The sequence below is a fragment of the Vidua chalybeata genome, chromosome 18, assembly GCF_026979565.1.
Source record: "Vidua chalybeata isolate OUT-0048 chromosome 18, bVidCha1 merged haplotype, whole genome shotgun sequence".
Classification (NCBI taxonomy): Eukaryota; Metazoa; Chordata; class Aves; order Passeriformes; family Viduidae; genus Vidua; species Vidua chalybeata.
The window spans coordinates 8,418,002-8,432,188 of NC_071547.1; the positions used below are offsets into that span (position 1 = coordinate 8,418,002).

The window sequence follows — 14,187 nt, forward strand, 5'->3', positions numbered from 1 at the left end:
TTAGAGGTTAAACCCAGAGAATCAGGGAGAGTTGTAGCCAGCAGAGGGGTGTAAGAAAGTGGAGGAGAAGCTTCTGAATACAGCCTGATTTTATACCTGCAAGAAGAGTTAAAAAACTTCTCTTCCCCCTGTCCAGGACAGAAGTGACAGGTATTTAAAAAAACTCTGCTGATTTTGGGGAAATAAAGGCCCTAAGAGTCTACTCTAGATATGCTCTTTTGGCTTCCGGTTTAAGTTAAAATCACCTCTTTCTATCAGTAGGTTTGGTTCTCGTTTAAGTGACAGCAATGTTTATTGTGGCTCAGCCTGGCTGCACATAGGCTTGTCCATCTATTGCTGGGTGGTGAAATTCTCAGATTTTGAATTCTTGTAGGTGAGTCAAGGAAATAAGATTTAGTGGCTTTAAAAAATTATTGTTTTAAGAGACAGATGGATTGCAAACAAAGGGCTGGTTCCTGCTCCTGTTGAAGGCATGGAGTTGAGGCACCAGAGTTCATTCCTGACTGCCTTAGGTGTTCAGGGAGAAAGAAAGAAGTAAGAGAGAGCTGTAAGGCTAAAAGCAAGCACTGACTTGCTGTAAGACCTTCATGATTACCTCTGAGGGGAGAAACACAGCTTGTAAAAAAATTATAAGAGGATAACTGCACCTTCTTCATGAAAATGAGCAAATTCCAGAGTGTTTCTTCTGCCTGCTATGCGATTTGCTTCAGCTTCATTTCACATGCTGTCTCACACAATAGCCTCCGGGGATTCACAGAGAAAAAAATTTAGCTGCCTCACCTTCTATGCCCAACTCCTGCCTTCCTGCAAGGAAATTATTTGCTGCTTCCCTAACAAACCTGCTTCAGTTGTCACTGTAGGTAAGGTTATGTCAACACTTCTATTATAAACTCCTCTTGTCAGGAATTTACAAGTTGGCCGTAAAAATTCCCTTTGCACTTAATTCTGGCAGAGATGAAAAAGCCCCAGGAGCACATAAAAAAACCCCCCAACATTTACATATTAGATTTTAACACTTTCCAAGAAAAGAATACCTCAGTGTTAATGCAGACACTGTATGACCAGACAAAGCCCTAAACAAATGGGTCCAGTCAGGAAGGGAATCCTTTACTGAAATAAGTCACCTTGGAGTGCCCTGCACACCAGTGCTGCACATATGGAAATGTCACTCTGAGTGCCACCAGAGGAATAAGAACAAAAGTGCCCTGGAAAAAAACATTACACTGCAATGCTAAAATGCAAGCCATCCTTTTTATTGAGGGATACATCCTGTCTGTCTTACCAAGAAGCTGAGTTTAATGTTTGAAGGTTTCACTGGAGTAGAGGAAGGATTTTTTTTTTTTTAATCTGTCTAAAGTATTTATCTCACCTTCATCCTCATCTGAGCCCCTCGTAATCACCACCACATTTAGCTTTCCTGGTGCATTACTGCAGTTTATTTTCATTTCAGAAACAGAACAGTGATATGGAGAGAGGTTAAATGGTTTGCCCAAGGTCACAGAGGACAAGCCTCTGCGCTGGGAAAGGCACTCGCCCATGTCTGGGATCCACCCCAGCAGACTGTCCATCCTCTCATGGCTTGCTAAGGGGTAAGGGCAATTTATTGTGCTTAATACAGCTCTGAGCCTGCAATTTCTTTTCTCTTCCCTGGGCTACTACGTGGCAGGATTTAACAGTTACTGGCCTCATTCTCCCTCTCCACTCCCACCCTTGTTTTTTATGGGTCTAAGAGGAACCTGAAAAGGTCTGATTTTGGATCTGAGGAAGTGTAGAGAGCCTGAATTCTTTGTGTGTAAGAAACGTTGCTGCATAGAGGCTGAAACAGAGACAGGGCAGGATCTGCTGCTTACCCAGAGGTGCGTGCTTTTACATTCTGTCCAGTTCCATATTGAAAAGGAGGACTACATGGCACTAAGCTAAACTCTGGAAGTCTTGAGAGAAAAAAGGGGATGGCCAGGAAAAGGAAAAAGAAAATAATAAGCAGTGAGTGTTTTTGATACAGTCTTTAGTTAATTTTCAAATGCTATAGGGAATCAACAACGGAAAGAAATTATAATAATCCAGTTAGAACTAGTGCAGCTTCAATAAAACCACATTTTTAAAAGTATGATTCCAGCTCTCTAAACTCTTCCACATATTTAATGCATGCAAATATCTACACCCATGTGTATGACTCTGCAAAGTTATGTTTGCAGCCTTGCAAACCACATTTTAAACAAAGACTCAGATCTCCATCTTTTTTCTCCCCTTAACTGCTCAGGACACACACAAGGAGTGCTGCTTCCTCCAGTGACACCAAGCAGGACATGCACTAAGCTGGGACACCCCAGGCCCAGCTCTGAGTGAACAACTGTGTCAGTCTGCCAAGGAAAGGACCAAATTCTGTGGAACAGAACAGGCTCAAGAAGTGCAAAAGGAATTTACAAAGCAAGATTTCAGTAATATGGTCCATTGGCTTTTGATAATAAAAACCACATTGAAAATGGCCAAGAAATTAATCTTTAAAAGGCAGCTGTAGCCCATGTGTATTAACTATTTTTCAAAGACATTTCCTCTGGATTTTTGTTACCTCCTTTAATACATGTTTCCAGCCAGCAGAGATGTTATGCTCTGTGGGTGAAATATAATATGCATTTTAAAAACATTTATAAATATGTATACACCCTATGGATTCACATGGCACTGTTGGAGCTGTGTTCTGGTCTGCAGTCTTTAAACATTAATTACAAATATACCAAGGTGTATATTTGATGTATATTCAATACAATGCATGGGGATTTAGCCACATAAATTTCATTAAGGCTGATGAGAGGTGTGCAGTTAAAGCCCCACATATCAAGACATCATGCATAAAGAAAAGCCTGTCTAATTATGTATTTACTTATTAAACTGGAACAGCTCTGAAGGCCATGCATGTTTATCTAATTTTATTTATTCCTTTTCAAAACAAATGAAATGCACACATGAACACACACGTGTGCACACACACACCCCTATATTCTGCAGAACATGGAATTTTAAAATTTAATATGGTAATATGTTGAAAAATCAATTTAAATGATTCTTCAGCTATTGTTATTTTTTGTAACAAGCAAGATTAAAACATCCCTTGAGGTCACAAACTAGGAACCTGATGATGTGAAATGGCATTTTTGTGGTATTAAAGGCATTGGTGGCACATTTTAGTAGAGTTGCAATTATGACACACAGTACACAAAACTGGGAAATTCTCAGTTCCCCTACCTGGTTTCCTCAGGTGTCACTTTTGTCATCATAAAACTTCTTTCCTCTTCTTAACAGTGGGGCATGTAGATGGCACACAGCCTGCATTAAGGTAAAGCCTTGGGTTTAGCACATGCATGTGGGTAGAAACTGGGTATTTTGCATGAATGTTGTTAATTTCTGGACATGAAGGAATGCATTTCATACAACTGTTTAGTTTCTTCTCTAGATTACTGAATGGCTCCAACATATGTTTGCTGCCAAGTTCAGGATCCGAAGATGTTGCTCCAATGTCTCTTCTGAACACTTTGATGCCATCTACTAGATCATTGTGTTAGGGGCCAAGTTAAGGCCAGCAGGGTAAAGGCAATTTATAACCCACATAGTGACATCAGTCTAACCTAGCAACCTCCCTAGCAACACTGCCAAAGCATCACAATGTGGCCCCCATAGCTCAGATGATATGAAGATAGCAGCATTGTTAGGGTGGGAGGTTGCCACTTTGGCCTAGCAACAAATAACAGCCTGACCTTGGGATCTATTGAAAGCTGAGAAGCCAAGCAGAACAGAGGGAGAACCACCAAATGAAAGCCCAAGGGTTCCTGTCTATTTATTTTATGTAACTAAACAAATTCTTCAGAGAAAAATATGGTAATGCTTCCAGACACCCTGCATGCTTATATATTCAACATTGCTTTTCCACATGGCTTGTTAAGAGATTTTACATTGTGATTTGGAAATCACAAAACCTATGTGCAGAAAAAGGATGAATAAAGAATCCACTACAGCCAATTCAGAGTGGTGACAAACAGGCTGCATGTTGCTGTAAAAGTGTGCTGATGTGAGGGTGCCCACCCCCAGGTCTCACATGGGGTGATCTGGGAGCCACACACACACTGGGCTTTGGGCTCACACAAGAAATCCAGCTGTAACCAGCTTATTTGCAGCATTTTGTCACTGAAAATAATGAAATGGATATAAATCACATCCTCCCTTTCCTTCTCTTTCTTCTTGCTGCCCATTCAAATAAGCCCCTTGTCCACGCCATTGTGCCAGCTCTGCACGGGCAGCTGCTGAAGCAAGGTAACACTTCTCTCTCCCATATACACATCAAGAGTAGGGCATCCTGAGGAGCTGGACCTGATCTGCTTGATGTTTCTAGTTTCTGGTAATGATCCCATACTCCTGGTGTTTGTAAGTGAATACTACATACAGCATCTTGACAGTGATTCAAAGACAACTGAGAGAAACAAATGGCAAGTATGGAAAAAGCAAGTGATGCATTTGTTTCTGTACTGGTGGCCCTGAGCCAGTGTGTGGTGCTGGAGGTTGCCTGATGCTGAGTTTACAGACACCATTTGGCTTTAAGAAAATATAAAACAATATTAGCCCAACAGTTTCTAGAAGAATCATAACCCTTGGAATTCCAAAGCTATCCTGTACAGTGACCACTTCTAAGACAAACTAGGGATAATTCACCTCCCCCTTCCAGTTTGCTGGCTTTAAGCTACAGCTGGCCAGTGCAGAGAAGCTCAAATTGCAGCTGCCTTCATCCTCTTTAGCTGTCAAATAAACAGATGACTTTGGTTTGCAGCAACGGAACATTGAATATATATTTTCAAAAATGCAATTTCTTTTGAAATTTCAATGAAACATGCTTTCACATATGTGTGACTTTGCATGTGGGTGTGTGAATACACACACATTTTTATATAATTACATTTTTAAGTAGGTATTTTTAGAAATAATTTTAATTCCTTCAATTTTTGTGCATTGTGTCCCTCTTGTATAACACTTGGTATAACTTTCAGTTTATAACTTCTCTTGAGAAAGGAGCCACAAGCCACAAATAGCCAATTGTCTACTTGCAGCCTTTTACAAAGGGACTGATAGAGCTGAACTGGACATGGTCTGTCTGTCCTGCTGTCACTGCTGCAGTAACCATAATTGTCGTGTGGGTAACATGAAGTCAGGGGCAATTTATCTTATAAAACCTTGATGCAAGTTTCATCACAGAGCATAGCATCTGCCCATTAGCTCAGTTTCTGTTTTCAGCCAAGACTGTGACACATTCAAAGGCATTGTGTGAAGTGTGTGAAAGTTTACTCTTTTGGATCTTTCTTAAAGTACAAGCTTTAAGTATATTGAAAAATAGAGAGTAGTGGGAGAAACCTCTTGTGTTAGTGCCACTTTCTTAATTCCACACTTTTTCAAACTCAAACCAGCCAGCTGAAGCTTTTTTAACTCCTTAGCTTTCCCATAACAGCTTGAATTGTGGGAATTGTGTGCATCCAAATGGTGAAGAGGAAGCTGCAGTGGTACCCAAACAGGTGTGCCTACCTCCCTACAATGCAGATGTGCTGGGAATCCCACAGACATGAGGGAAAAGGAGATTTCAGCTTCTCACAGTGCTTCCCAGCCACACTGCTCTGTCTCCTTCTGCTGCCATCTCTGCATGAGGGTGTCCTCAGAGGTTAACTTCCAAACTGTAAAAGAATGGGAGGAGAATGGAAAACTGACCATATTACTTACAAAATGACCATATTACTTTCTCCATGTATTTCCTGCTAAGCATCTTGGAAAGTGCTGATAATCTTTCTCAAGTCCTAATGCTGGCCACAGGTTTCCCCCCAGGGCTCCCCATCAGTGTGAGCCCTCTCTCCCTTTTCCATGTCATTTCCTTCCCTCTTTGAACCTGCTTCCTAGGCGAGGGAAGGGAGCAGGGTGGGGAAGCAGCTCCTCCACACAGGGCTGCCAGAAAACCAATGGTCAACGTGTCTTTTCCTCAGCACCATATTTTGCCAATCTGTAGAATAAAATGTGTGAAATATAGTTGCAAAAAAAAAGCTGAGAAGTTAATTTCCTCCTTCCTCATCACTCAACAGCTCTATAATTCCAGCCTGAGCTTTCACCAGTCCCAGCCATGGTGTTCAAAAGCTCCAGCCCCAGCTCTGGCTGTCCTCTGCCCTCCCACTGCAAATTAAGCCCAGAGTAAGAGCTTGGTGTAATGAGTAACCCAGAGGAGATTCATTGGGACCAACACCAGGAAAATTACTTGATTTCTCTGCTTACACAATTCAGCATATTTATCACTTTGCCAGTTCTGAAACTGAGTAACTTTGGCAAATACCAGAGTCAGTCTCAGTTCCTTAGAGGAGACAAAAGACTTTACCATAAATATTTCCAGAGCCAGCTATATTTTTAGACAATGGAGGCTAGGACTGCATTGTGTGGGTTTCTGTATGTGTATAAATTTAACATTTTGGATATCCATGCTTTTTAAAAAATGTAATCAATCTCTAAAAATAAATGCACCTTATTAAATACTTAAAATTCCTATCCTTCCCTCTAGAGACCATGCATGACTGGCATTGAAGCTGGGTCACTGCAACCAAAAGAAATGAACAATTCCGATCAACAGACCCTGATTGCATCAGTGAGCTGGTGGAGCTGAAGAGATTTCACCAAAATTGGGATGTTTGGATCTGGGTTTTGTTCCACCAGTTGTAGATGCAGATGTAGAATCTGGGATCCAGTTTAAGTAGACTTCATCTGTGTTAGATGCCAATTTAGGTGCCTCTTTGGTGTAAATCTGAGTAAGCATCATGCACAAGTGCTGGGGAAAACAGTTTAACCCGAACTCCTTCATTCTAGCCCAGGAGGGAAAAGCAGTGGCCCTGTATTTGTGAGAGGACTGCAGGGATATATAAGGCTCTCCAGTGGCTGCAGTTAATGCCAAGGTCAGCTCCAGCTGACACCCGTGCCTGGGGATGTGGGGGAAGGGACGGCTGTGCTCTGCGGCCAAGCCACAAGATGTCAGGAGACTGCTGTGCTGTGCTGAGCTGTGCTGAGCTGTGCTGAACTGTGCTGAGCTGAGCTGGGCTGAGCTGTGTTACAGCTGTGCTGAGCTGTGCTGGGCTGAGCTGGGCTGTGCTGAGCTGTGCTGAGCTGTGCTGAACTGTGCTGGGCTGAGCTGTGTTACAGCTGTGCTGTGCTGTGTTACAGCTGTGCTGGGCTGGGCTGTGCTGTGCTGAGCTGTGCTGAGCTGTGCTGTGTTACAGCTGTGCTGAGCTGTGCTGTGCTGTGCTGTGCTATAGCTGAGCTGTGCTGTGCTGTGCTGGGCTGAGCTGTGCTGAGCTGTGCTGTGCTGTGCTGTGCTGTGTTACAGCTGTGCTGTGTTACAGCTGTGCTGTGCTGAGCTGTGCTGTGCTGAGCTGAGCTGTGCTGTGCTGTGCTGTGTTACAGCTGTGCTGTGTTACAGCTGTGCTGAGCTGTGCTGTGCTATAGCTGTGCTGTGCTGTGCTGTGCTGTGCTGGGCTGAGCTGTGCTGTGCTGTGCTGGGCTGAGCTGTGCTGAGCTGTGCTGTGCTGTGCTGGGTTGTGCTGTGCTGTGCTGAGCTGTGCTGTGTTACAGCTGTGCTGTGCTGAGCTGAGCTGTGCTGGGCTGTGCTGAGCTGTGCTGGGCTGAGCTGGGCTGAGCTGAGCTGTGCTGTGCTGGGCTGTGCTGTACTGTGCTGGGCTGAGCTGGGCTGAGCTGGGCTGAGCTGTGTTACAGCTGTGCTGTGCTGAGCTGAGCTGTGCTGAGCTGTGCTGAGCTGTGCTGAGCTGTGCTGAGCTGAGCTGAGCTGGGCTGAGCTGTGCTGTGCTGTGTTACAGCTGTGCTGTGCTGGGCTGGGCTGTGCTGAGCTGTTCTATAGCTGTGCTGGGTTGTGCTGTGATGTGCCATGCTGTGCCACTGCTGTGCTAACACTGTGCTGGGCTGTGCTGGGCTGTGCTGTGCTAACACTGAACTAGGCTTTGCTGTGCTGAGCTGCCCTGTTGCATCGTTGCACTACTGCCCTGGCAAGACATTCTGCACTGGGGCCTGGGAGCAGCCTGGAATCTCCTGCCATCATTTTTCAGCCCTCCATGCTATTCTGCATCCTTACCACGCCACTCTGCTTGTTGATGAAAAGATGTGAGCAAGAAAATGAGGAATTTCTCCTTTTTCATGACTTTTCCCAAGTCCCTATTTTACAGCTTGCCAACTCCCTTGCTGTATATCTACATGCAGATTCCTCTCTTATATCTCACTTTACATGGTTAATTGTGTTTGTATTCTCCACGGGGTTCCTGGCATTTACAGCACACTGTGAGGTCACTGATTTGCCACTGTGTTTTCAGAAACCTGCCTCACCATCCCCATGTAAAACTGAAAACGAGTCGAAAGTGAGAAAGCAGCAGTTTGCAGGAACGCTCACGATGAAAGGGTAAACAAGATCTTACACAGAACCGTGCCTGGGCTTGCATCCAAACACAGTGTGTTACAGCTTTAATATAAAGGGATGGCTGTAAGATGCATTTCATTCTCGCTGCATGCACTCTGCTAGTGAATACTCTGATCACCAGACACTAACTGTGTGTTGTGCACAAATCCTGCTGGTGGAATAAATCCTCTTCCCACAATTACAGTACACCCCTGTGCCAATTTTTACATCTCAAGCAGCCAGAGCACAGCCATGTGTGTTTCTAAAGCAGCAATGGCAAATCTATGAAGTCCAGTTCCAGCAGGTGGCATTTAGGATGTACACAATTGCTGGGAAATTTAATCTAATTTAATTTCTTTAAAATATTCCTTCAGCTCTACTCTGGTTCCTAATGAATATCTATCTCATGGATTGATAGAGCACTGTCCAAGTGACTCCCATTTTGTTGCCACTGTCAGATCAATCCCCCAGTGGTGTCCTGCTGCATCCCTCTCCCTCACACCAACACACTGCCACTTACTTGCCTATACTTCCAGAATGAAACTCTTTTATGGAGAAGTAATTTTTCCAAGTGCAAAGCTGCCATACACAGAGGATATGTGTGGCTGAAATCTGCACAAACTAAACTGGAAACTTCAGGGCCCAGTTCTTTATTATTCTTTTCATACCCTTGCTTTGGCTGTAAGGTATCAGCCGGCTGATTTGGTAACTCTGATCACTCTCTGTGTGAAGTTGTAAACAGAAACACAAGTCACTTACATGCAGGGAAGAGTCAGTCCCTTATTTTTTCCACACTAGAAACTGTAGTGCTCTACATAGAAAGTGCTGCAAAATCTCAATGGCTTTAGACAGCTCCAAGCTTAAGACACTTCCTAGAATATGTTGTGCTGGATTTCCCAAATGGTTGCACCACTCCCCACCAGCTGATCTCCACTGGCTTTGGTGAGACCTGCCAACCTGTGCTGCATGCCAGCATCAGTGGTGCCATGAGAGCTGAACCAGGGCCACTGAGAGTCTGGAAACTGCTGTGAAGCTGAAGATGCTGTGTCTGACCATCCTTATGAAACCTGGTGTTCTGCTCAGGAGTCTGTGCAGCAAGGGATTCACTCTTTGTTCAGCACTGCATCACCTGTGCCATACCACCACTTCTCCTTGGGTTACATTTTCAAGAAGTTTTCAAAAGCACATTTTAAGAACTCTGCCATTGTCCTGTACTGCTATTAATATATGAAAAATAGCTTTCAGAGTCTCCTTGCTGCTGAGCTCAGCTCTGGTCTAGCAGGAATCCCATCTTGTTCAACATATTTTTTTTGCTTCTGTATCCAAGTTCCTGAGTTTCTGGATAATAAATGGATACAGTCTAGCCTCCTTTTTGATATTAAGTGGCATCTGCGCACCCAGAAAATCAGAAGAGCTCAGAAAATCAGAAGACACCAGAAAAAAAAAAAAAAAAAAAAAAAAAAAAAAAAAAAAAAGAATACCAACATTGTTAGGGTGATAGCTCATTTGCCAGTGACATCAAGAAATACAACACACCCCTCACCCCTCAGTGTGTCATGCTCCAGTTTCAAGAAGATTCAGTGCCATGGGCGTTGAGGTAGAATGCAGAAATGGGTGTCAGATACAAAACACAGGTACCATCATACACACAGGGTGTTTGCACACACTAAACGTTGAAATGTTCAGTTTGGAAGTGACTGGAAGTTCCCATTCCACACATTTGGAGTCGCTGTATGAAATGACATGAAACCCACCAAGTTCATGTTCACATAAAAAAAAAATACATGGACAGATGGCATCTTGTCTTTCTGGCAGTGTCAGCAGGTTGGACAAGGATTAAGCATGTAAGATGAGTGGAACACAGGCTCCATGGCTGCCACTTGTAGAGCTCGCCTGCTAGAACTGACTTGAACAGAATTATAATTTTCTGAACAAACTGCAGCCCTGTCCTCTCCCCTCCATGCCCACCCTCTCCATCAGGCCTGCAGCTCTTTAGTGGGGCAGCACAGGATCCCTGCATTGTCACTCTACATTTGGCACTTGGAACTAGAAAATTTCTTCATTCAGCTCTGTGAGCCCAGTGCCCGACTAGCAAGTCAGTCATGAAAATGAGTGCTTTTGGAAACACTGTGTGAGGGTGAGAGGAGGCAGGAAGTCAATGAGTAGTGAGCACTGCAATTGAGGAAGGAAGATGTTCACAGGTAGGATCCCACAACTCTGTAAATGAAGTTTTCTGTCCAACCTGCTACTGTAGCTGTGCATTTGACGTTGAGCACTGATGTGTAAGAATGAGCACAAGCTCTGCAAGGCAAGGCTGCAAATCCTGAGCTTCTGTGCAATGGCTCTTATCCTGCATTTGATACCATCATCAAGTAATCATATTTTAATGAGGGAGTAGAACATGCTAATTGTTTTTCTTCTGCTATTCTACATGGTTGCAAATTAAAGGGACACCAGGGAAGCAAGAATTACAGCCCTGTGTTTTAGGATGGTGCACACTTGCTCAATACAGCTTGAGTGTTTTGTCACAGCCACTTTAGCTTTACAATGTGCTTTGTAGCCTATGGCTCATAACAAAAAAAATAGATGGATTGCTATTGTCATTGTGGCACCAGATTGGTGAGGAAAATACTAATGGATTTTGTAGCTTAAAATGAGTGTACATCAGGAAGTTATGGCATTTTCATTTTAGCTTAACAGCACGTTTCCTGAGACTATCTGGAGAAAAGCTTCTAGATAAGAACTACACTCTCATATTTTAAAAAGAATTGCAAGAAAGTGAAAATAATTCTAAGAGGAGTTGCTAGGTACAATTCTGGTGCATAACTAATGTAAATATGTCTTATGTTATAAATGAAATATTTGGTTCTGTAAATTCTGGCCCCTGTTTCAAAAAGTCTACAACTGATATTCTGGGACACATTTTAGAATCTTCCACCAAAAACTGCTAGGAGTTTGGTAAATTCTGACAATTAAATAAATTCTTGTATTTCAACTAAGACCTTCCTCCCATGCACTGAGTCCTCAGCACACCTCAGGCACTGCAGCACCTTCCTGTCAGGGCTCTCTGGTGCTTACAGAGCTCTTAAAAATGGACTCCAGCTTGAAGTAAAATTTCTATTGACTGGTAACTGGTCACCAGCACATGGTGGTGGTACCTTGTGTGAACAACAAACTGAGGGCTGGCTGCTTGCAGGGCTGCAAGCAAGTAAAAATAACATTAACTTCTGTACTATTTATTTCTATGTCCAGGATGAGAAGAGGGAAAGAGACGGCAGGTTTGAAAAAAAAAACTTCCCTATAATTATTGGCAAATACTTAAAAAAATAAATCTTATCACCCTGTAAAACCTTGCTGTCATATATGATACTAAACGTTTGAACAAGTGAATTTTCACACTGCACGGAACGATTTAGCACTTTCTTACTTTCTGGGAAAGTTTTTTAGCAAAGCCAGCAGGCTGGGGCTGAGTACTGGCATGATGGATCTTTTTAGAAATAACTGTTAAAAGAAACTGTGTTCTGCAAGTCCAACCCTTTTACAGGGGAACAAGGACAGCAATGTGTGAGCACTGCTGTGTGCTGTAGTGTGGTTTTGTGCCTCGTGTTGGCGGAAAAAACAAGTCGATGGTGGCAAAATCTGTAAAGCAATTACTGCTCCTGGAATTGATAGTCTGGCGCTGCTCACTGGGTCTAACAGAATCAGGTGTTTGATGGAAGCACTGCCCAAACTAGGACAGACGCAAATTAAGTGCTGTCCTGAACAGCAAAGAAAACACGACATTTTTTTTTTTTTTTTTTTTTTTTGCTCTAAATTAGCAACACTGTAGTTTTTATTTGGACTTCAAAGGCTTAGATAGAGACCAAAGCAGTGTAGTGCTCTGTGGTCAGTTTATGTTAATAAAAAAAGTAACAATGCTAGATTGAAAAGAAAATAAAAAGTCACTGAATTTGCTCTTGCATGGAAAAGACCACAAACTCTGGGAGCTCACTGTGCCATGTGACCGACCTTCCCCTGCCCATGGATGGTGGATTATCATCAAAGCTATTTGGGTATATGCACATGACCTCACAAAAATGTGCACTAGCAAAAATATACTTTTCTCAAGCCAAAAAGGGAACAAAATTTTTCATAAAAGAGACCTAAGACTTGCTCTTTTGCTAGTGATTGGATTAGGTAATGACTAATTAGATGAGGTCATCACTTTCTATGTCATATATATACAGTATTTATGGAGAATTTACTCATTCTAATTAACAGAGTAGAAATAGTTTCTTGACAAACTTCATTTTCCTGAAACTAAGTGCCTTGAATTTGTTCCACTTTTGATCTTTCTTTGGTGGCTATGTTTGCTTTACATTAAAATAACTTCTAACATTCCCATTAAGGATAATCCCTCCAGCAGCCACAGTATGACATTTCTATATTAATCTTTTAAGCATTTTAGAAAAGCAAGGTTTCATGTTTTAATAATCACAGATTTTTTCTCTGAGGAGTTGTAAAAATTTATGGGGCTTTTCTATCCTATTTGACTTCTACATCTTTAGAGTTTGGTGCTAATGGCCCATTCAGCCTGCTTACTCTTTGACTCCTTCTTTATTTCTTTTTCATCTTCTTACAAAAGAAAAATTGCTTCCGTGCCTTACGCTGTTGCAGATGCTGTTCAAGTGGTAAGTAATTTCAATTCAGCTGACTGAAAAAACCTCAGTTCACCCTCATCTCAGAATCACTTGGGGATCTCCAATATAGACATATGCATACAAATCCTTTAATTCGTAATTAAGAACAAAATGTTTAATAATTATTACTTAATAAATATTTAATAATAAAATAATAATAATAACAAAATGCTTAAAGCAGAAAGAGCAGCAACATCAATATAAGTACACACATTTTTAACAGTGTATTGGCTCGTCTTAAAAAAGATTTTTTTCCTGCTCTAAGATTTTATTTAATTCTTGCTTTTTAGAAGAAAAATAAAAGATGAAATGAAATAACAGATTAACTATGTTTATTGTAGTAATAAGATGACCATTAAAATGGCTTGCCAGTGCCCCTGGAAGCATTTTTGTCCCACACTACTCATACTTTGTTCTATGCAGAGCACAGACATTACAACTAACAAAAATCCAGTCATGCAATCACAGTAACAAAACAAGCAAATTCCTCACTCTGTCACTGAGATCTCTCTCACTGCTCATGCCTTCACTTCCTGAAAGCCAAAAAATCTGTGCCCTTTTGGACAAAGTAATTTCCAAAGAGGAGAGAAAACATGCCTGCCTTAAGTCAAGATTGCCTCTGGTGATTTCCATTGCTAAAATCTCTGCAGAAAAGGAGCTGTAGCATCTCAGTTAGGCAAGCCTCAAAGCATTTGTGGTTACAGAGAATAAAACAATATTCTCAGTTCCAATGCAAGTTGTGAGACATTTCACTTGATTTGCTCAAGCAGCAAACTATCGGAAACAGGGGCTTACTCCTCACTGAAGCCACCCCCTTGGCTGCCCCATAGAGAACCAAGGGGTCAAAAAGGACTGAGAGGATAAAGAACAGAGCAGTCAGCAGCACATCAGAATGTTTGATAATGGAGGAGACAGGAGTTTCAGGGGCTGGGAACACCCACCAAGGGGAGTGTAGTAACTACAGAGGAGTGGGAAAATGTAGTTTCTATTGCATATTCAAGACAGTAATTGAAGAGATAAGTGCCAAAAGATCTGCAGCAT

At 42.3% G+C, this 14,187-nt stretch overlaps 2 long non-coding RNA genes across 4 annotated transcripts in view; one reads left to right on the plus strand and one right to left on the minus strand.

Annotated features, from left to right (window-relative positions):
• Positions 1–1,279: 1,279 nt before the first annotated feature.
• LOC128797032 (uncharacterized) overlaps positions 1,280–14,187 on the minus strand; it is a 51,647-nt gene continuing 38,739 nt past the window's right edge. Inside the window, exons 1-5 of one of the 3 annotated variants that reach the window (XR_008433985.1) lie at positions 3,430–3,569; positions 3,244–3,324; positions 2,570–2,610; positions 1,851–1,931; positions 1,280–1,428 (exon numbers count right to left, since the gene is read on the minus strand). This is a non-coding gene — a long non-coding RNA (uncharacterized LOC128797032). Of the gene's footprint in view, positions 1,932–2,569; positions 2,611–3,243; positions 3,325–3,429; positions 3,570–5,562; positions 5,709–14,187 lie in introns of those variants that run through there. The other 2 variants (XR_008433984.1, XR_008433983.1) reach the window with 2 other exon arrangements.
• LOC128797036 (uncharacterized) lies at positions 3,702–6,751 on the plus strand. The gene is made up of 2 exons (XR_008433990.1): positions 3,702–3,873; positions 6,575–6,751. It is a non-coding gene; the product is annotated as an uncharacterized LOC128797036 (long non-coding RNA).